General features: G+C 53.8%; 1 protein-coding gene across 1 annotated transcript in view; it reads left to right on the forward strand.

Annotated features, from left to right (window-relative positions):
• The window catches only part of RBPMS (RNA binding protein, mRNA processing factor), a 193,848-nt gene extending 172,240 nt beyond the window's left edge, over positions 1 to 21,608 (forward strand). Inside the window, exons 7-9 of the transcript XR_010726027.1 lie at positions 4,475 to 4,544; positions 10,781 to 10,884; positions 20,128 to 21,608. The gene's annotated coding sequence lies outside the window, so the exon portion shown is untranslated. The remainder of the gene's footprint in view (positions 1 to 4,474; positions 4,545 to 10,780; positions 10,885 to 20,127) is intronic.
• Positions 21,609 to 23,481: the final 1,873 nt, after the last annotated feature.

The raw sequence follows: 23,481 nt of genomic DNA on the forward strand, positions 1-23,481 counted from the left end.
CTCGCTGGTTCGATCCCTAGTCAGGGCACATACAGGAACAGCTCTATGTGCCTGTCTCTCTTCCTCTCTCTCTGTTCCTTTCTCTCTAAAAATCAATAAAATAGGCCCTGGCCGGTTGGCTCAGTGGTAGAGCGTCGGCCTGGTGTGCAGAAGTCCCGGGTTCAATTCCTGGCCAGGGCACACAGGAGAAGCGCCCATTTGCTTCTCCACCCCTCCCCCTCTCCTTCCTCTCTGTCTCTCGCTTCCCCTCCCGCAGCCAAGGCTCCATTGGAGCAAAGATGGCCCGGGCGCTGGGGATGGCTCTGTGGCCTCTGCCTCAGGCGCTAGAGTGGCTCTGGTCGCAACATAGCGACGCCCAGGATGGGCAGAGCATCGCCCCCTGGTGGGCAGAGCGTTGCCCCCTGGTGGGCGTGCCGGGTGGATCCCGGTCGGGCGCATGCGGGAGTCTGTCTGTCTCTCCCCGTTTCCAGCTTCAGAAAAATACAAACAAAATAAATAAAAATCAATAAAATAAACATTAAAAAAAAACCAATATCCCTCAGACTGGAGCAGTTGCATCATTGTCGCCTGGGGGGCTTGTCAATTGTGGGTGTTTGAGCCCCATCTCTGTAGAGTTTCTGCATTTCTGACACGTCCTCAGGTGATGCTGACTGCCTGGGTACCACACTCTGTGAACCCCTGGTCTAGACTTGCCCATCTCTTCCAAAAGAAGAAAGTGGCTAACCCTCGGGGTATTTATTAATGATAGCTACCCTAATTGTGCCAGGCACCTGGTAGGCACGTCTTGTGATTATGTCTAAAGACATGGACGACGATGGGAGCAGATCCCTCGAAAGGGTATAGTGCTCTGCGAGTAATCACTGTGCAGCGCTGCCCACCGCACTCCTCACAGGCCACTGCGGACAGCGGGGCACCCACAGGGCTGCCACCCTGGGACCAGGCTGTGTCTTCCTGGCCTTGGCGACATGGTTGTCAAAGTGAAGTCTATGTATTTTAACCCTTTGGTCCTTCGTTTCCTCATCTATAAGGGAAGAGGGTGGAAGTTATTTTTACAGATCCTTCCCTCTTTGTCAAGCCTAGCGTTTCATTTCTTTTTGCCCTGAGTTCATGTTTGTGGGGCTCCTTCCCACTCCCGTCCAGCTCTCACCAGCCCCAGGAGCCGGTGCCATGCTGAGGGGTTGGAGACATCAGTGCACTGTTTTAGAGGTGTGAAGAAGTGTGATGGTCGAGTCACAAGCAGTGTGTCCCTGGATTGTAATGGTAATAACTGTTATTGTTACTAATTTTAGTGGAGAAGTGTCCAGGGCCTTCCTGTTGCTTATTGGCTTACGGTATGCCATAACCCTTGTGTGCTTAGCAGTCTCTGGCACAGAGAAAATAGTCTGGGTTATAGATATTATGTTAAAAGTTCTTACAGGGGCTTCAGAAGCACCTCGAACAGTATGCGTTTGTACATGTAGGTGAGCACACGTGCATTCTCTGCAGATGGATCGTTGCCTTCCGTGGAGGGTCAACCGTGTAGACGCAGTCCCTGCTGAACTGTCCATGGAGCAGGAGTCGGGGAAGTGTGGGTTTCCCCCGTGTTTGTGGGGCACCTAAAGCGGCCCCTAGACAATGGACAGGAGTGGCCACAAGTGAGGGTGAGGGTTAAACCGCCCCTCCCCCAAGAGGACAGCAGTGAGTAGTGCTAAGTAGCTTGTTAGCTTGTTGACCTGGGCCAGCTGCCTGAACCCCAGCTTGGCACCGGAGTGCTGCCGCTGTGCGCCAGGGTGGGAAAGGCGGAGGAGCAGCGCGGGCTCGGCCGAGGACAGCGCCCTCTGCTGGAAGGCGGCGTGGATGCGCCTGGGCGCTGGAAGACAAGGCCGTGGGGGTGCGGGAAACGCGAGCAGAGCCTGCCCCCCCTTCCCCGCGGGAGCGCAGTGATTCCCCGGGCCTACGGCCCAGGGGGGATGGATCCCCGGGCTTGTTGCACCGCACCACCTCCACACCCTCCCGGGAATCCACCAGCGGCCGGTTCCACCTCCGCCCAGCCACGCACCGTGGCCCCCGCCCCCGGCTGGCAGCAGCCTGCTTGTCCCCTGCAGGGCTCTAGGATGGGGGAGGCCAGGCCGACGGTGGCGCTCGGGTCCCAGACTGCAGGCCCGTGTGACTGAGAGAGTGCGAGGGCCGCGTGGGTGAAGAGACCAGTGCGAGAGGATGTCAGAGAGGCTGGAGCGGGTGCGTGGGAGACGCGGGGCTTCCCTGTCGCAGTCACCTGCACTGAGACGAGAACCGTGCCACCGGCTCTGCGGCTCCGCCTGGGTCTCCTCTGTGAACCGCCACGGCGCCTCGGCCTCCGGGCTCGGCGCCCCACCCCACACCGGGCAGCACCGGCCGCCACCACCGCTCCCCCAAACCCTGGTGCACACGGCCCCCCTTCCCACTGTTTAGGTTCCCAGCCCTCCACCCGCCACAGGGCTGTGCCCCCGCCCCGCCCTTCCCCACCTGTCCCAGGAAGGCAGCTCCAGCTCTGCCCTTTGCTTAGTGAGCAAGCGGATTCCGATGCACAGAGCCGGGAGCCGTGGGTAGGTACGCGTTTTTTCTTTGTCTCCTCTGCCTTCCTCTCCTCCCTCGGCCCTCTCCTCCTTCCCCTGTGCTCCACCCTTCCCTTCTGGCTCTCCTGCCTCCACTTCCCCTCTTTTCTCCCCTTTGCCCGGTATACACCCCTAAATTCTCAAAGTGACATGTTTTTAGCCTGCTTGCATGTGAAGAGTTCTGATCCCTTGTCCCCTCAATTGCTGTGTGTACTGAAAACGACTCTGGCCCTGCCCGCAATGAGCCTCACGCCTGCTGGTGGCCCCTGAAGAATACAGCTTTGCCCTCTCACAATGCAGGGGCCCCGGCTGAGCTGGTCATCCGATCCCTATGAACCTGGGTGGACCTCAGAGGACCTCTACTGCCTTGAGGCCCCAGGGGTGGCTTCCTGGTGTAGGCAGGAGCTCAAAATATGTCTTTGTCAGTTTCCTGAGTGAGACCAGAGGCCTCTCCCCCAGGTTGAGGAAGAGTCCCTGAGTGTGGCCCCAGCCCTGCACTGACAGCCAGAGGAAGTAACTGCTCTGAGCCAAGGCCTGTGGGGCAGAAGGCGACTCTGAGGACTTTGTGGGGATCAGGCAAAGTCTGGGGGTACTGTCGTGGCCTTTTCTAGGACACATTCTTAGCCAGCTAGCTAAAGAATGCAATCAGGAGAGCTAGACAGCGTGGGCCCTGTGGGCCCTGTGACCATGGAGAAGGCTTGCAGGGCCCCAGGATTCAGTCCGTTTCCCTGCCCATCAGGTCCGGGAAGATGAGGCAGGAGGTCTAACCCATGTCCTGGGCCCTGGGTTCTGCAGACTTGCCTCTCGGGCCTCAGGCCCCTTGCACCTCCGCTTCACCCAGAATGCTGCCTCCTCTGGGCAGATGCTTTGGCAATCTGAGGTGCCATATGAAAACATGCTACAGAATATATTTTATTCAACCAACATAAATGTGTCAGGGTCAGATTCCTTCCAGCATCACATCCTACTCTAGAAACATTTTCAGGTGAACAGGTTCGGGCCAGACCCAGGCAAAACTGTGATGTTCTCCTGCCACCACCGAGAGGGCCGCCTCCCCCCAAGGGGTGCCCAGCTCCTCTTATTTACAGCTCCCCTCCCCTCCCCCATGTTCTCTGAGCAGCGCCTCCTGGGTTGCTCGTGGGGTGATGAAGGCCGCACCTCCTCAGGGTAAGCAGAGGAACAGCACTAAATAGGCACCTCTGGCCTCTGCCCAGTGGCTTAGGAACAAAACTGACACTGCCAATAGATACATGGTTGGTTAAGGCCACAGTACACTGGCACTTCTGCTTGTGTTTTAACATTTTCTCAGTACAGGACCAGAACATTTGCTGAGTGGACAAAGCATCACTTGTGTTTGGGGCTAGCCTTCCTTATAGGGAACCCAATGAAAGAGAGGGGATGTGGGTCCCTCTGGCAGTGAGCAGAGGGCGCACCCCACAGTGCCACAACGCCAGACCCCTTTTCTAAAAGAATGGGGACATAATCTCTGGTCCCAGCCAGACAACTGGCATGGATGGTGTCGTGACTTATCCCTTCCTTACAAAGGAAAACCATTAGGCCGTTGCCCTGCAGCCAGGTGACACTTAGTGAGAGCACACAGCCTCATAGGGCGGGACGTTAGCCTCGCTGTGCTGTGAATTCTGCAAAGGAGGATGGTCGGCCTCCCTGAGGTGGCGTTTCCCTGAGACCATGGCCTCTGTATCCACAGAGGGGTGAGGAAGACTTCTTGGGACACTGCTCTGATGCTTTTCAGCCCCCAGGGGGAGAATTGCCCATGGGCAGGTGTGAGTGGGCACCTTCTTGGAATAGTGAAGGGGATGGCAGCCAGCAGGCTGCTCTGTGGGGAGCGCAGCGTCAGGGGGGAGCCCTTGTTCACAGCCTTCTCCCACGTCTCTTTCCAGATGCGCTGGCTCCCTCCCTCCGAGGCTACTTCTCAGGGCTGGAAGTCCCGTCAGTTCTGCTGAATACTATGTAAGTACCTGCTTTCCCTTACAGCCCAGACACGTGCCCGGTACGCGGGAGGTCAGTGAGCAGGCAGCTCCCGCCCTCCCTCTGGCCACTGCCTAGCTGGCTGGAAGAACTCCGTGGCACTGCTGTCTCTCCCGAGAGATCGTCACCCAGGCCTGAGGGAGAAGCGAGGCGTGCCGCCCGGAGTCAGACTGAAACACTGAATCCCGGCCTGCCCACACAGCAAACCAGCAGTCGGTGCTAGTGTCATAGGACAGGTGTCAGGGAATTTCACCTGCTGCCGGCACCAAATACAACTTTCCCCAAGTCACAGGCATAAGGGCTTGTCAGAAATAACTTCCTCGCATGCACGTCTGCGTATCCCAACTCGGGGCAATGTGCGTCAACGTTCCTCGGGCCCAGAGACCGAAGAGAGGCTGATAACCTCGGCACTGCGTCGGGCTTATTAAGGGAACTGACACACGAGGCAAGTCTCTGGTGGTGACGGGATGACCATGGATATCCCGTGCGCTGCGTGGTGGGCACTGAAGAGTGATATGGAACGGGAGGCCGGAACTGGCCTCGGGCTGCCTTAGGCCCCGCTCACTGGGAAGATACTGGAGAGATGGTGGGTGCTGGCCGGCCTTACTCAGCTCACTGCCCTGTTAGTGAGGAGGGAGGGGAGCACTGGACAGGGCTTTCAAAGTGTTCTGGGGTTTATTTTTCACAGGCAAGTTGCCCTGCTGACCTGAAGCCTCAGTTGGGGTCGTGTCAGCTCCCTTCAGGTTCCTGGGAGACTTCAGAAGTTCTTCCTGTTGGAAGCAGGGGGCACTCCTGAGAGCTCGGGCCTAGGTCGGGAAGAAGGCCTCTTGGTTCCGAAGGCAGGGCCGTGCCAACCAGGGAAAGGCTTAGTGATGGGAGTCCAAGTGTCAGAAATCCCACCGATTCACCAGCGTGGCCAGCAGAGCCGTACCCTGCCTGGTCAGGATTCTTTCTCCGGGGGTGAAGATCAGTATGCTGGGGGGTGACATTTCTGCTGTAAGACATCAACTTCAGTAGGTTAGACTGGCACCTACTCTTCCCTGTCCCACAGATTTCTCAGTGTGGCCAAAGCACCAGTGCTTGGGGATCTTCATAGGTGGAGTACGTACATGCTTCCAGTGTTAGTTAAACAAACTTCTTTACCAGAAGATTTTCAGACCCTTTATAACAACACGAGCATCGTGAATCTTCAAGATTAGGGAACTCTATGATGCAATCTTTCTCAAACTTATTTGAAACAAGGGAGACCCCTCCCCCCTTTTTAAAAATACTGAATCTTAAGAAACTAATGTTTTACATAGAGCACACTTTGGGAAACCATGCCCTAACCCCTTAATCAAAACCTACACCGTCGGCACCCATGTACAGGGGTAGGCAAAAGAGGTGTACAGTTTGCATGGAAAATAACCCGACAGTTAATAATAATGCAGGAATAAAGTGTTTCGTGTACGCACAACTGGAGACCTACTTCTGCCCACTTCTGTCTGTGTACATATGTACAGTATATATGTCTGTCCTTGGACCAGTGGTTACCTTTCCACTTATCTATGAGGATGGGGGAAATCAAGACAGTGTAGTCGATTCTCTCCTTAAAGCTACTGTATTTGTCCCTTATTCTGAAATCGTGTTCTTCTGTGTGCGTGGTCAAGTACCCTTTCTATTTAAGTGGTAGTGTTAATGAATGGCAGTTGTAATTTAAATGTCCTCCTTAGAATAAGAAAGCAGTCTATGTTAGATACTTAAAGAATTCTTTAAAATACTTGACTAGTTTGCAAAATCTAAAAATTCACTGTGTAGGAAAAACATTTTCCCCCTCAAAGTTTTCTTAGTTTTTAAGGTATATTTAATGGTCCATAAAGTCCAGGATTTTCTAAGTGCACGCTCCATATCCTTATACCCATACTTAATTTTAAAACTTAAATGACGTATCCTCAGCCCTTGTTTCTTCTTTCGGAAAAGCTGTAATCGCTGTGCCACCTGGGAGCCTCTGTTACCAAGGTGACGAAGGTCCGACAGTTCCAGAAGGCACTGTTCAGTGCACCTGACTCTTCTAGGGCAGTGTGTTCAGCTCTCAGTTTTCAGAGGCTGGTAAATATTCCCCTGGAGGTGTCTAGGATGAGATAACTTGAAATTCTGAAGCTCACACGAGTCCATCCGTGTGTGCTGAAATGCGGGTGTGACGCTCGGGATAAGCTGACAGTTGAGGGAGTAACGGAAGGAGGAGAGAGGTCAGGAGGACGGAACCTTGAGGCTGGCACAGAAGCGAGGACCGGGATGCAGAGCGACCCGAGGAGCAGCGGGGCGGGGCGCCGGGCAAGGGCAGCACCCAGCTGCCTGGTCAGCAGTGTGAAATCCTGCAGGACAGCTGAGTAAGACGAGAGAGCGCCTTCGAGTGGGGCGGTTTCAGTTGGCAAACCATGCTGGTGGCCCAGGGCCTGAAGGAGGGTGTTTGGAAGCATGTGCGTAGGCCAGAGGGAAGATACAATCCCTAAGCAGTTGCCTGGGTTCCAGCCAGAGATCCTGCTCTTCCCTGCTGACCCGCCTGCCAGAAACCTAGAGGTGGCAGGGCAGTGGGGATAGGGGAGGCTAGCAGTTACAGCTCCTCCCCCCACATTAAAGATGTCCTGTCCCCTGTGGAGACCTTGTTCTGCGCCAGGGGCCAGGGTCTGGAGAGACTGGCGGAGGGGAGCTGGCTAGGAAGAATGGATGGGTGCACTCCAGGTCAACCTCTGTCCGCTGCCATCACTGGTCAGGAATAAGCTCTCTACTCTTTAAATAAACATATGTGTCTACTATGTGCTAGATATAAAAATGTACAAGTCAGGCCTTTGTCCCTAAGGAGCTTAAATTCTAATAGGCAAGAGTTGTGGACACACATTTTAAAGGAAGGGAAGAGACTGTTTAGGACGTTCCAGGGACAGGTGTGGGTCTGTGAGTGTGGACCAGCACGCGTGGCACGGGTCAGCCTGGCAGAGGGGTGGGTGTCACTGGTGTTTGCATTTGTTCAGTGTCTTCTTGGATGGATGGATGGATGGTGTTTGGTCAGGCTACAAGCTATGTCTGCCCATCAGGAGAGTGTGGCTGGTGACCCAGCCTTGCGGCTCAGAGCCCCGGAATACATGATGCTGACGGGAAATGGTCGGTCTCCCAGGCACGCTGACAAGTTCTCAGTCACTCCTTCCAGGGAAGGAGAGCTCTGCAGCGTTCCTGGTTGGCTAGCCAAGGCCTGGATTTGACGCTGTTGATTCCTCAGGTTTAGTTTGGGCGGCATGGCCTAGTCTCTGAGTGAGCGTGAGGGCTTTGGAGATGGAGCTGCCACCGGGGGAGTCCCAGGAGCTAGATGTCAAGGCACAGCTTGGAGCCCAGCCAAGCAGAGCAGGAAAGGCAGTGGGTCTTCATGCAGGTCCAGACGGCTGCCGCAGCCCCTGCAGTCACCCTGCCTTCTCCCTCGAAGAGCCCAGCTCCCTGCTCTCAGAACGCAGCACATAGGAGAAGAAACCGTCTGCTTCTAAACCCCTCTCTATCTCTCTCTCTCTCTCTCTCCCGCAGCTATGGCTCAACTGGCTCTAGCGAGTTGGCCCCAGGCACTGGCTCCCTGGCTCCCTCCACCTCGGGTCTTAAAAACAGCTCGGTTGCAGAACAGCAGAGCAATGCCCCAGATGGACAGAGCATCACCCTCATAGGGGGCTTGCTGGGTGGATCCTGGTGGGGGCAAATGTGGGAGTCTGTCTCTCTGCCTCCCCTGGTCTCACTTAATTAAAAAAAATAAAAGGTGAGGCTTCACAGAATGAGCAGAACGCCCAGGCAGCCTGCGCACTGACCCTGTGTGCTCATCAGCCCTTCCCCAAGAGGCTTCTCCATCTCTCGGTGAGGAGCCCTGGCTCTGACACCCCAGGGCCTTGTGCACCCCTTATGGGTTATACAGTGGCGACAAGCCTGCAAACCTGCCCCTTGTGGCCACCGTCGAGTCCTCCAGGCTTTGTAAAATAAAACACAATGGATGCCTGCTAACCACACAAGCACTGACTGCACATCTCAAGCCAAGACTGTTATGACAGCCTAATGCAGTCAAAGCTGTGATTTTGCCGCTTGTGCCCATTAGTTCTTGTGCATCTGGCACCAGGAGAGTTGCCAACTGGCTCCTGGAAAAAGTGCAGAGGGCAGCCATGTGTTCCATTCAGGCATCGAGTACCAGAGCAGCTGCTGGGGAAGTCACAAGTCAGCGCCACCTACAGGCGCCTTTGCTGCAAACCTCACATCCTCTTCTATCTCACTAAGCTGACGACGAAGTTCAGGAGGCCCACTGTTCCCAGTCAAGCCAACCTGAACACGGGTAGCCTTCCTCTGGTGGTTTCTGTCCTTTGGGGAGCTGCCTCCCAGGGTCCCTGAGCCAGCTGGTGTCAGACTTCCTGGTGTCTCATGCACAGGTGTGCAGACGTGTGTCACTGTCGTTACAACTGGGCAGAGAGCAGCTAGGTGATAAAACCCTGCACTCAGAGACCTGGTGACAGCTCGGGTTCCTGGACTGATTCACGAGCCCCAAGTCACACGAGAGAGAAACCTCCAGTCTTTCTTAAACAGCAGGCACCCTATAGGCACGGCTTTGGTCTGGGAGCCCCAGGGGAGTGTAGGCCTGCTGCTGCTGTGTCTGCCCGTCTGCCCTCCCTCCCTCCCTCCCTCCCTCCCTCCCTCCCTCCTTCCTTTCCTCCCTCCCTCCTTCCTTTCCTCCCTCCCTCCTACCTTCCCTCCCTCCCCACCCTCCCTCCCTCCTTCCTTTCCTCCCTCCCTCTCTCCTTTCCTCCCTCCCTCTCTCCCTCCTTCCCTCCCTCTCTCCCTCCTTCCCTCTCTCCCTCCAGTGCTCTTGGCAAGTTTGGAAAGGGTGAGAAAAGCTGTGGGTAAGCTGATAAGTTTTGTTTGCAAAAGAATATTTTCCTGTCCTGAAATAACCCTATTTTTACTAGGAAACTAGAATCACATCGACACTTTTTAATGATTTATAGTGAAATCTGGGGGAAAACATTTTTTCTTAATTCTTCGGCCTCACTAGGAATCCCAGAAGTGAGTTTCAGTTTAACTCTGAGAGCCACGGAGCCTCCTGGAGGGGCAGCTTCCTGTGCCCGAACCAGAACCGGGACCGGGAGGCCTCCCTGGGGAGCTCAGGGCAGGCCGCAGTGCCTTGTGCGCTCCTGTCTGTCTCTGAGAAGAGCGTGCTCCCAGGGCCGGAAACTCGAAGTGTTAGTGAGGCACGGGGCCACCGTGTCTGTCTCTGAGAAGAGTGTGCTCCCAGGGCTGGAAACTCAAAGTGTTAGTGAGGAACGGGGCCACCGTGTCTGTCTCTGAGAAGAGCGTGCTCCCAGGGCTGGAAACTCGAAGTGTTAGTGAGGAACGGGGCCACTGTGTCTGGTGCTGGCACTGGACTTCCTTCCTCGACACGAGGAAGTCTGAAACCAGCTGGCTCACAGGGAGCCGTGCCTGCGGAGAGAGGAGGCAAGTTTACTTGCTGGGTCTCTGTGTCTATCTGTTCCAAAATTCTCAGGCCCTAGAAGGATGTGTTCACCGTTTCCTTTCGGGTTTTGCTTGTCCAGTAGGTAGGTGCTTGAAGTCAAGTGAAGCTTGGCGACTCCCCAGGGTTCTCCTAGGGAACTGCTCTGTGGCCTGGGACTGCTCCAGGCTGTCACTGTGGTCTGAGAAGGCCCTGGTGCTGGCTGGGTTTCAGGCTCACCTCTGGGGGACCTCAGGCCCGTGCCTTTCCTCAGCAGGGTTTCGGGCCGTCCTCCTGCGGCTGGGCCCCACCCCCTGCTGATTTACACCCTTACACTCTCGAGTGAACGTGCGAGGATGCCCCCCAAAGCACACTTCTTTCTGGCAGCCCTTCCCTCAGGCCTCTGGGCCAGGGAGTCCCTGGAAGCTGCACTCTGGGCCCCCCTGGCCCGAGCCTCCCCTCCCTGGCCCCACCACACCCTAAGAGGGCTCTCCTGGCTGTGAGCCTCTTCATGCCACAGATACGAGTTCCTTCTCAAGTGGTGCTTGTCCTCACGTCGACATCAGAGGCATTTGGCCCCTCTGCCCAGACTCTCTCAGGTCTTGGCCCTTAGCCCTTGGCTGGTCTTAGAGGCCCAGGGAACCCTAGCAGCGGGCCAGGCGGAGGTGCAGATTACTGCACTCTGTTAATGGTTTTAATTAATAGGTGATCTCATTCTCCGTCTCCTCCACCCCAGGTCCCAGGTGTGTGATGGTGGCTGCAATCTGTCTTGTGGGTATTAATGCAATCTTCAATGGTGGCTACTGTTCTCGAGCTGTTCTACAAAACTGGAGCACGCTGGTGAGTTCCCAGGTCAGAGGCCGCACAGACCCTCTGTCCTGGGGCAGGGCTGGGGCACGAAGATAGCAACCGGTGCGGGCGGACCATCACCCACATCACCTGGGAAACCCTGGCCCCGGGGGTGGGGCTCAGCAGTCACACCTCTACCAGTGGGGGCCATCGGGGCGTCACGCCTCCCCCAGCGGGTGCAGTCGGGCGTCACACCTCTCCCAGTGGCCCAGCAGGTGCAGTTGGGCGTCACACCTCTCCCAGTGGCCCAGCGGCTGCAGTCGGGACATCACACCTCTCCCAGTGGCCCAGCGGGTGCAGTTGGGCGTCACACCTCCCCCAGCGGGTGCAGTCGGGCGTCACACCTCTCCCAGTGGCCCAGCAGGTGCAGTCGGGCGTCACACCTCTCCCAGTGGCCCAGCGGGTGCAGTCGGGCGTCACACCTCTCCCAGTGGCCCAGCGGGTGCAGTCGGGCGTCACACCTCTCCCAGTGGCCCAGCGGGTGCAGTCGGGCGTCACACCTCTCCCAGTGGCCCAGCGGGTGCAGTCGGGACATCACACCTCTCCCAGTGGCCCAGCGGGTGCAGTCGGGACATCACACCTCTCCCAGTGGCCCAGCGGGTGCAGTCGGGACATCACACCTCTCCCAGTGGCCCAGCGGGTGCAGTCGGGACATCACACCTCTCCCAGCGGGTGCAGTTGGGACATCACACCTCCCCCAGCGGGTGCAGTCGGGCGTCACACCTCTCCCAGTGGCCCAGCGGGTGCAGTCGGGACATCACACCTCCCCCAGCAGGTGCAGTCGGGACATCACACCTCCCCCAGCGGGTGCAGTCAGGCGTCACACCTCTCCCAGTGGCCCAGCGGGTGCAGTCGGGCGTCACACCTCCCCCAGTGGCCCAGCGGGTGCAGTCGGGCGTCACACCTCCCCCAGCGGGTGCAGTCGGGCGTCACACCTCCCCCAGTGGCCCAGCGGGTGCAGTTGGGCGTCACACCTCTCCCAGTGGCCCAGTGGGTGCAGTCGGGACATCACACCTCTCCCAGTGGCCCAGCGGGTGCAGTCGGGGCGTCACACCTCTCCCAGTGGCCCAGCGGGTACAGTCGGGGCGTCACACCTCTCCCAGTGGCCCAGTGGGTGCAGTCGGGACATCACACCTCTCCCAGTGGCCCAGAGGGTGCAGTCGGGACATCACACCTCCCCCAGCGGGTGCAGTCGGGCGTCACACCTCTCCCAGTGGCCCAGCGGGTGCAGTCGGGCGTCACACCTCCCCCAGCGGGTGCAGTCGGGCGTCACACCTCCCCCAGTGGCCCAGCGGGTGCAGTTGGGCGTCACACCTCTCCCAGTGGCCCAGTGGGTGCAGTCGGGACATCACACCTCTCCCAGTGGCCCAGCGGGTGCAGTCGGGGCGTCACACCTCTCCCAGTGGCCCAGCGGGTGCAGTCGGGACATCACACCTCTCCCAGTGGCCCAGAGGGTGCAGTCGGGCGTCACACCTCCCCCAGCGGGTGCAGTCGGGCGTCACACCTCTCCCAGTGGCCCAGCGGGTGCAGTCGGGCGTCACACCTCTCCCAGTGGGTGATCCACAACTTGGGAGGTGCTGTTATGCAGTGCATAGGCTGTTCTTGATTGTCTCCTCCAACGTGGTCTGCTTAGGGAAGGCGGTCTCACGATTGCGACCGAGTTCCACAGACTCTCACCAGGTGTCACCCCACACTGGGTCTCACCACAGCTGTCCTTGGTCAGGCTGACACTTAAGGCCATCAGCACTCACTCATCTAGCAGTAGCACCTAAAGAAGTTACAGATAAATGGGGCTTTCCCTGAAAGCTCTGAAGCCTTTTGGGGAAATAACCGTGTTTGTGGAAATCTCTCTCAGATATAGGATCCGTATTCCTCTTGACTTACTAACCCAATTCTACTGAATAGAAGGCAGCCCTTTCTTCCTGGCTCGGGACATTTCTGTGAGCCTGCGGAAACAGGGTGCTTGCCCTTGGGCATTACTGAGGGAGAGGATTCTGACTTCCTCCAGACTGCTGGGCTTTTCTGGTGGTGATCATTTTGGTGATCTGTCCTTGTTTTTAGTTAATACCCGCTGTCACTTCAGTTCATCTATTTCTGGCAGTAAGTGTAGTCTTTAAAAAAGTTTTTAAATTGATTTTAGAGAGGAAGGGAGAGGGACATCAATTTGTTGTTCTGATTCTTGTATGTGCCCTGACTAGGGATTGAACCCACAACCTTGGTGTAACTGGGATGACACTCTATCCAAAACTGTCGTCTTAAAACAGTAACACAGCATTCCCAAGACGCGACCTGCCTGCCAGGCACCACACTTAGGGCCTAGGACAGGACTGCCAGAGGCAGGCTGACAGCGGTCATGTCTCGGCCCAAATAAGGTGGCAAATTTCATCCCTATAAGAGGCCTCGAAAGAAAAGATGAGTCAGAAAAAGGGCAAGATTCCTGCCGAGGACAGAGAACCAGCCAGTTCTGGCCAAAGAGGTCATTACCACATTTTTGGTGCTTAAGTAATTTCGTGCTCAGAATAGTGCCATTCAGTGCCTGGCCAGAAGTACATGCCCTCTGTGGGTGCTGGGTTCCGCAGCCCGCCTCCCGTGCCCAGACAGAGAGCCCGCACTGGGGTGCTCCTTCCCACTGACCAACTTACCAACAGGTAACCGTTTCTCCACATCACCAGGGAGCAGTGCTATCTATCCCCGATGCCACAGCTCCTCTATTAGGTTTTCCTGTTGTCAGAGTTCTTAACAACAATGTCCACAGTATTGTTAATGATATTATCACTTAGTAAAGCTTTTTTTAAAGACAAGAGTTTGTTTTTTTACCCTTCTCTGGGGAAACTTAAAAGACCAAATAAAAGCCACCTATATAATTTCTTAGAAGCAGGTTGAACAGTGATTCTTTGTAAGTGCAGGAGATGGACCCAGACGTAATTCGGGGCCCGTGCAGATGAACCCAAGCGGGAAGCAGCAGCGGCTGTAGACGTGGTGGCTTCATGCAGACAGCACACGGGCCTGGTGACGAGGGGAGGAAGTGGGGAGAACAGGGCTGGGTCCTGGGTGAGCAGGTAGTCAAGTTGCAGCTGTGCCTGAAATAGTGGAGCGAGCACCTTCTGCATGAGCCACGTGCAAGGTAGGCTCACCAGTTCCTGGCCATCCAGGGGCAACAAGAACAAGTTTGGCAGAGGCTTTCGTCTCACAGATCCGAAGTCAGAGGACAGCCTTCTAGGGCTGACCTCGCGGAGCAGAGCTAGGCCTGCACCGAGGTGGGAGCTCGCGGGTTACTGCGGCGGGGGAGTGTCTTGAGAATCGGGAGGACTTTCTAACTACAGGGACTGTTCCTCTGGAGACTCGAGAGACTAGGAACCTTTTTAAAATGTTAACTAGCCTTTTTATTACAAATTAATACCAGCATTTGATTTTTAAAAAACCCAGCCGGCAGGTATAAAATGAAAACCAAACCAGCCTTATGTGAAGCATTTGTTATAGGATGGCCCGTGTTTATTAGGAGTTGGATGGGGAGGAGTATTCCTTATCTGACTTCTTGTAAAAATGAGTGCGTGTTGGAGAAACTCTTGGGGGAAAATCATTAGTAAATACAGTAAGTACAGATGGTTCTTTCCTTATGATGGTTTGACCTTGTGGTGTAGTGTAAGAGTGATAAGCATTCAGTAGAAACCTTACTTCAGATTTTTGAACATTGGTCCTTTCCTGCACTCGTAACATGAGGTTCAGTATTCTCTCGTGATGCCGGGCAGTGAGCCCACGGTCGTGAGGATGAACCAGTACTCTCCAGTGGACTGTGTTGCCAGCATCCTCTGGATATTGTGCTTTATGATATCATAAATTACATGATATTGAATATCATAATTTATTTTCAGTTACCATTAACATATTAGTTTCAGGTATATAACATAGTGATTAAGACCTATATATTTAGGGGTGGGAAAAAGTATGTTTACAGTTATGAGTACACAAAACAGTTTATTGTTATTTTCATACAAACTGTAAACTTACTTTTGCCCCTCTGTACATCACGTGATCACTCCAGTAAGTCTAGTGCCCATCCGACACCAGTTATTACAATACTGACAGTATTCCGATATTTATGTACTTCACATCCCTATGACTGTTACTGCTAATCTGCACGTAACTCCTTCACCCACACCCCCATTTTCTCTACCATCTGTTTGTCCTGTGTCTGTTTGCTCAGTTGTTTTGTGGGTTCTGAGAGTAAGTTCATGAACGCTGGGGACAGTGAAAGAAGGGCGGGCCTAGGGCAGAAGCAGCAGAGCCCGGGTGGGCTGCTCTGGCTCCCTGGAGGGTCAGAGAACGGGGGCTTTGGGGATGGGTTCAGGGTCCGCCTGCCCGGGAGCAGCTGTTGCTTCCCTGGGCGCAGGTTTCGGGAGGACCCTTAGAGTTCAGGAGCCGTGGGCCTGTGGGGGACGAAGGCGAGGAGGACAGGGAAAGGCGCGGGCTTGCTCCCGGAGGGAGAGCACCTCTTCCTTCTTCAGTCCACATGTAGGTGGAACCATTTGGTACCCGCCTTTCTCTGACTGACTTCGCTTAGCATAATATCCTCTAGGTCCGTCCTTGTCACAGATGACTACGTTTTCTGTGGGTCTGTGGCTGAGTCCTATTCCACTGTGTGTACGTGCTGCTTCTTCATCCCTCTGTCTATTGAGACTCTTGTTGCTTCCACACCTTGGCCACGATAAATAGTGCTGCAGTGAACATAGGTGTATGTATCTTTTCAAATTAGTATTTTGGGTTTCTTCAAATAAAGACCCATCAGTACCCAACTGCTGGGTCACAGGGCAGTTCGATTTTTAATGATTTGAGGTAAAGTAACTCCACACTGCTTTCCAGTGGCTGCACCAATCGACATTCCCACCAACAGTGCATGAAGGTTCTTTTCTCCACAGCCTCACCAACACTTAATTGCTGATTTATTGGTAGCCGTTCTGACAGGTGTGAGGTGATGAGAGTTCATTTTATTGTCCTCTTTGGAGAAATGGCTATTCAGGTCCTCTGTCCATTTTTTAATCAGATTGTTTGGTTGTGTTGAGCTGTACAGTTTTCCTCATATTGTGGTTATTAACTCCTTATCAGATATCTCGCTGGCGAGTATTTTCTTTCACTCAGGAGGCCGTCTTTCCATTTTACCAAGTTACCTCTGCTGTGCAGAAATTGTTTGCTGTAGTCCCATATCTTTATTTTTTTCTTTTTCCTTTGCCCGAGGAGATACACCCAAAAAAACATTGCTAAGGGAGACGTCAGTTTACTGCCTGTGTTTTCTTGTAGTCTTATGGTTTCAGGCCTTATATATTTAAGTCTTTAATCCACCTTATTATAAAATAGGCTTTGTGTTAGATGATTGTGCCCAACTGTAGTCTAATGTAAATGTTCTGAGCACGTTTAAAACAGGCTAAGCCAGGGGTCTCAAACTCGCGGCCTGCGGGCCGCATGCGGCCCGCCGAACAATTTTGTGCAGCCCGCAGACTAATCCACGAAGTTCAAAATATTTTGGATAAAATTAAGTAAGCCCGTGGATAAGTCTGCGGGCCACACAAAATTGTTCGGCGGGCCGCGAGTCTGAGACCCCTGGCTAAGCTATGTTGTTTGGTGTCAAGTGCACTTTGACCTGACGGAGTTCCAGTGGGTTTCCTGGCGTGTAACCCATGGTAAGTTGAGGAGCGCGTCTGTTCACGTAGATGGATTCGGCGGGGGAAAGAATCTAAGAGACGTGGCTCACCAGGCACTTGGACAAACAGACCCTAACGTACCAGCAGGAAAGCCGAGCCAGGAAGCTGGCCCCTGCAGGTCTTGCCACTGCCCCAGCCCTGCTGTGGTCGGCAAGCACCTAGACCCCACACCCAGCTATCTCCGAGAACTGAGGGCCAGGCTGAGTTTTCCAATCAAGGACAATAACTGAAATGTTTTAGAATTGTATAATACATTCTATTCTCCTTTGCCTTCAAATGCAGATGGTTGTGACTCACCTCAGACAGGATTTTAAACATGGATTTCTTCCCTTGCTTAGCCCACTGCACGCATGTTGCAGCTGCCCCGTCGCAGGAAGGGTTCTGTGAGGAGACTGTTCTCTAAACAGAGCCTGACCCCCCCCCCCCCACCCATGGTGCTGTGTTCTTGGATGTCTTTGCATGCTGCTGAAAATGTCCTTGTTAATACATTCCAAGGTTTGAACTCCATTCCTAGCAAACCCCTTCCTTGTTTACAGGGACTGAAATAGCCTCTCTTTGACCCTCTGTTCAGTCTGGGAACATCTATGGCCATGGGGACGCATTCTTTTCCCATGTGAGGATCACATTTACACAGCAGTTATGGGGAAGCTCAGGAAACTAGAGACTCCCATCCCCTTTCCCTCCTACCAGATTTTTCACTTCAAAAGACCAGCTTTTCTATCAGCCAGAATTAACCAGGCCCTCCGCCCCCGCCCCCGCCCCCCTTCTTGTGCGGGTCTAGGAAGAGGGGTTAGGACTCTGAAGTGAGGAAAACTAGGGTGCCCTCCTGTTCTTCCTGTGGCAGACCCCCCATCAGGGCCAAAGCTGCCCTGTAGGTGTGCTCGGGGCACCATGGGCGGTGTGCAGAGCCCGGCATGGTCCCCAGGTACTGCTCCTCTCAGCCCAGGTCATCGAGACCAGGGGGTCGAGTTTCATCCCATTAGCGGTCCGTCATTCCTGTTTCCTTTGCCGCAGTCCGAGCGCCTGAATCTGTGCTCTGTGTCAGTGCCTGTGTGGAGTAGAGGAAGGCGATCCAGGAACGCCCGTGGCCCGGGCAGCGGAGGGCCAGCTCCCAGAAGTTGCTGGAGGAAGCTCCTCCAGCTGAGGGCCGGGACAGCCTGGAGGAAGCAGGGCTTGTACCAAGTCTGAGAAGATGGCAGGGTTTGAGCAGGTCCCGAACAAAAGACGGAGAAAGGAAGACAGGACCAGGCTTTTAAGGGCCTTTAGGGATGTGTTCAGGATTTGGGTCTTGGGGAGGCACTGGTGAGATCTGAGCTGGCATGGGGGGAGGGGGTTGGGAATGGCCATCTTGCTGCCCAAAGCAAAATGAAGAACGTTAGAAACACACACCAGGAGAGGCAAACCATGATGCTGAGCACATCAGGAAGTGACAGAGTGACCCGAGAGCAGGGCTGGGTGTAGAGACAAAGACACACACAGAGAAGGGTCAAGAGCTGTGTTAAGGCAAAGTGGGGTAGGTCTGCGTTTAGCCACGCTGCCTCTGAGGTCATGGCGGAAGTGTCCAGGATTGGCTGGGGACCCAGGAAACTAGCAGTGTGTACTGGCCCCAAAGGTGGCTGTGAGCCCTCCGGAGGCCAGCCAGGCCCTGGCCACACGCAGCCAGGGCTGCAGAAGACGGCAGGGACTTCATCCCGCCCATGCGAAGGATAGACATGTGCCGATGTCCTTTGCCTGTCCCTGAAAACGTTGTGGCAGCTCTGGTTCCAGACCGCTGGTCTCATGCCCTGTCACCACACCCAGTCTGGGCTCTGACAGAGGCCGTGGGCCGTCCCCAGAGTCTGAGGGCAGTTGTCCCTGTGAGCTGTTCCAAGTGTGAACAGCCTGGAGTGACTACTGTTCCTCAGGAGCGGTTTCCTGGAGTCTACACACAGCTGGGGCGGCTGGCACACGGTCACTGCAGGATGACGCGGAGGTGTCACTTCAGGCCTGACAAGCCGAGAAAGTAGGGGAGGCTGGCCTGTCCTCCCCAGCCCCTCCGAGCCGTTTCCCTCCTGTGCTGACACATGGTGACAGGGAGTGGGGCCCTGCCTCCTCACACATGCGGGGTGGGTCCCTGTGTGGTCCGAGGGCAGCAGAGTGAGCGTTTGTGGGGACGGGCCAGAAGGTGGCGGGCTCTTTGGGAAAGTCAGCTAGCACAGCCCCAGAGCCGATGCCCGGCCTCACTGCCCCTGCAGCCCTGGGTCCCCACCCCATGGGAAGATGTCCCTAGCCCAAGCGCTCGCTCCTGCCACCACCCCAGGGCCACTCTGTACACGCCTGGATCACAGGATCCACAGCTCTCCCCTCCCCTTCCCGGGGAGACATCAGAGTGCAGCAGACGAAACAGCTTTCCAGAGGGGGTCCTGCTGGCCCTGCTCACTGAGCCTCACTGGACATGCGACCTACACCCAAGCCAGGCTGTGAGCAGGCCTGGCCCACACGGCATCTGCTGAGTAGGGGTTGACCTTTCTACTGTGCTGGGCATTAGTGGAGGCAAAAGAGGCAGACAGATTTCCTGAAGGCATTTACTTCCTGCTGCTGGACGGGGCAGGTGGGGGGCACTGAGGGAATTACATTGGGCTTTCTGACTCTTGGCCCATTATTTCCACCCATTTGTGCTGTCATCTACCAACCAGGCTGTGACAAGGCTGACTGGACTTTGGTTCAGATCCATCCGGCACTGTATAGACCTGATCTGGGTAGGGGTACTGACTACAAAGTCACGCAGTTACCTATATTTGTATGGTCACCAAAATGTTTCTAATTTCAGGATTTACTGCTAAATAGACATTTTCCCAAGTAGGGCTAACTTAGGACAATTATATGGATTTTCAATAATGATGCTATTTTCTTTATAGCCTCCTCCCACTCACAAGTAAGCATTTCCCTGTACAAAATTCTAGTCTGTGCTGATTTACTACCGCATATACATACCTTTTCTACAATCACACATTTCTAAGTATGACATGTTGGTAAAATAAGAGCAAGAGAACAAGAGACTTGGGAGAAAGAAAAGTAAAACCAATGACAGGATAATAGAGGCTCACAATGTAGCCTTTAACACACTTTGTGAACCCAGACACAAAGGAGCCCAGATGTATTTTAGAAGATCCTGGGGCCAGGGTGGGGCTCTGCCAGCAGCAATCAGAAAGTCTCCGTGATTGTTCAAAGGCCCTTTCTTCTACCACAAAGCAAGACAAACATGAGCATTTTCTTGCAACTGCAGGGGAAGGAGGTGTTGAAAAGTTTCCACAGGTAAGAGATAAAATACTCCCTAGAATCTAAGGTAAGACCACTGTGTGTGGTCTTTATCTGGCGAGGCAGTAACTGCAGTCCACATGGACATACACATACACTTTCGTAGGGAATCGCCGGACAGTTCCCAGGCCCGGTTTCTGGAGCAGGAGCTCTGCCACAGGTGTGTCCAGGCTCGGCCACAGCTCGGAGGCACCCTGCACCCCTGGGAGCCGCTTGCCTCACACCTCCCTTTCTCTTGCAGGCTTGAAAAAACCACCTCGCCCAGTTTTGATCCCTTCAAGACTTTGCCACAGCCTCTATCACACATCTGTTTCTCGCGAAGAAAAAAAATATAATAAAAATGTTTTACTCTTTTACACTGTATAATTGTAAGAAATAGTGTTATTTGTGAACGCATGGTCTGACATACATTTCTGTACAGTTTGGAGATATTTTCAAATGAAACATAAAAGACATCAACAATAAAACCAAGAGAGTGAGTATTTTTATACCAAACATTTAAGTATGACAGGATGGACAATCTTACACTGGGTGGATCACAAGTTTTGCTTGACTTTTGAATGCTTGTAATTAAAAATATCTATTTTTTTTTCCTCTAAAATAAGCTGCATGTTTGAGGCATGTTTTTAAATATGGAGCTTTCCGGAAGTGTATTGTGAATGTATAGAAATCCGTGTCTGGCCCAAGTCCAGGGTCTATTAGGAACGCGGTGTTGGACGTTCAGGACTAGGCGTGAACTCACGGTTCTCGTAGGACTCCCTGCGGACACCATCCAAGGCCGCCAGGAGCTTCTACCATGGGGGCAGTCTCACAGCGGGGCAGAGAGCCTTTACCCCTGACCAGTGTGCCCTTACGAAAGCCTGCCAGCTCCAGAGGGGACAGAGAAACCCTGTGAGCCACTGGCGCACAGCCCTCAGTGCCAGCACAGGGTCTCACTGGGAGGGAAGCGGCTCTGGGGGGAAGCTGGCTCCGCCCAGGCCGCAGGACTGCTGTGGGCAGCTCGGAGCTCCGTGTGAGCCTGGAAACATTGGCTGCCGGGCACTTCTAAACCCGGGTAGCACCATGGCGACCGGGCGCCTCAAACACGACCTTGAACCGGCGTGCTCACTGGGAGCCTGCTCCCACACTGGCTGTGGAGAGGTGGGCATCCCTGGGCCTTTGGAATGAACACTGTGCAGCCTACTTGGAGACTTCTTCAAAACCAAAAAGTCAGTCTTGCATCGTAAGCTGACACTTCCAGAGTCTGACCGCTCAATCTCCCTCTTTCTATACAAGAGCCATGTGTAAAAACATATACTGACCCAAGGATTTCAACTGCTGATACAGCTTAAACACAATCACAATTGTTCTTACCTGATCTGCTCATGTTGTGCTAAAGACTTCAATATTTTAATGATTTTACGGTTGGTTTTGGGTTTGTTTCATTATTTCCCATTAGAAATAAAGATGTTAAGAAGCTTGTAAAAATCATCATAAACGAGAGCCAGGAGGAAGGGCGCTTACCCCCCCGTGAGTGGGCAGAGGGCATGCCGCGTGGACGGCTGTGCTCATCATGCCCTGCCTGTGCCTTCAGTGCGCCTGGTTCTTGCTAAGACTCCTATACTCCAGTTTCTAAGGAAGACAGCAACTTCCACACTGTCTATTATGCTTTTATAAACTGTTTAAAGGTACTTTTCTATTGTCATTTTTAAAAATAAAGTGCTTATCTCAGCTGTCACACCACTGCTTGGCAAATTTATTTTCGCAAGATCAACCAAGAGCAAACCACATGCAAACCACTAGGAACTGGCAGACTTCTTTCCCATGTTCAGGGCTTAACAAAGCTAAGCATCAGCCCTGGAGCAAAGGACAGAGACTAAAGGCAGAACAGGGCTGGGCGAGCCAGAGACCCCTCCGCGAGCGCTCTGCTGTGGGCCCTCAGTGAGCAACACTGCTGCCTTTGGCCACAGCCCTTCCCCCATGCCAGAGTCACAAGCCTATTTAAGGGTGCCTTTTACTGCACCCCGCAGGCCACACACCCACCCCAGTCTACAAAGCTTCGCTCTAGATTATCTGGAATTTATGTTCATTTATGGTTTCTTGCCAGCTTAAAATAATTTAAGTAATAAAGCAAGCTCTGATACCTTAGGTGATAAAAGCATTTCTTATATACCCTCTTCCCCCAAATGGAGGAAGACCGGGAAACCAGCGCTCAATTCAAATACGGGCTACAGTCACTAGTAGCAGTTCGTCTTGCCAGGCACTGACCTGGTTCTGTGGTTTAGGTCTCTCATCCTTTTGCAGAGGTGACCATCACCAAAAGCGGGTCCCCATCGTAGCCCCCAAGACCTCAGAGTCCAGGTGTTACTTCCCATATCCTGCCCAGGCTTTGCAGGCCACTCTGGCGTGGCGCCAGGGCGGGCTGGACCGTGTAGGCCTGCCTGCAGCCATCTGTGACCTTCCACTCAGTGGTACTCGAGTTGGCCAGAGAGCCGAGGGATCCCGGAGGAGAGTGCCTGCCTCCCCTGTCTACCTGGAGCCACCCTCGTCCCAGTCACCGCCCGAACAGTCACTTCCATATGCTTTTTCACAAGGGGCCTTGGGATGGCTGATTGAGTGTCCCAATCACCACCATGCTGATGGTGATGTGCAAGTGACAATTAGAAACTCCAGATACGTTCCCACTGCCACTCAGTTGGACATGAGCTTCATCATAATCTGAAAAACTGCCTTTTCTGTCATTCTGCTGAGCAGAAATGAAGTCTATCTTAAAATTGAGAACTTGGGATAAGAAAAAGCAGATTTGTCCCTCTTGCTCACATTCATAATGTCCCAATTTGTAGGCTCCACGAAGATGGTAACTAAGTCATCTTTTCCTCGGACCCTTGCTATTGGGAGGGGATGTACCCCACTGTGAACATAAGACTAATGTAACTATAAAACTGGCATCTAAATCTAAATGCCATGCCTTCCACCTCTAACAAAATTACAAATTAAAGGAACTTGGAAAATGAAAGTGGCCTTGGCCATTGGCTCAGCAGTAGAGCATCAGCTCAGAGTGTGGGTGTCCCAGTTTTGGTTCCCAGCCAGGACACACAGGAGAAGCACCCATCTGCTTCTCCACCCCTCCCCTCCCCCATCGCCCCAACCTGCTCGTCCTACAGCCATGGCTCATTCAAGCAAGTTGGCCCCAGGCACTTAAGATGAATCCATGGCCTCACCTTAGGTACTAAAATAGCTTGGTTGCTGAGCAACAGAGCAGCAGCCCCAGATGAGCAGAGCAACACTCAGTAGGAGGTTTGCCGGGTGGATTCCCAGCTGGGGCACATGTGGGAGTCTGTCTCTCTGGCTCAAAAATCCCAGTTAATCTTACCTAGGTTTCAAACTCACTAGACCCGATGTTTGCCTACCTGTTGGCCCTACTTTAATAAGACAAACATGCAACGTACTGCTGTCATCTCTGAGGTTCCTCGAACCACAGCACCCATGGCATGTGCACCCTGAGTTGTGCAGCATAAAGAACACTCCTAAGAATAAAGAAGATAGGCTAATACTCCTGATTCTATCTCAATACAGGATTCTTGGTGTCTGTGTCAGGGTGATACAGAGGAATCAA

This window comes from Saccopteryx bilineata, chromosome 6 (genome assembly GCF_036850765.1).
Source record: "Saccopteryx bilineata isolate mSacBil1 chromosome 6, mSacBil1_pri_phased_curated, whole genome shotgun sequence".
In the NCBI taxonomy this organism is placed as follows: Eukaryota; Metazoa; Chordata; class Mammalia; order Chiroptera; family Emballonuridae; genus Saccopteryx; species Saccopteryx bilineata.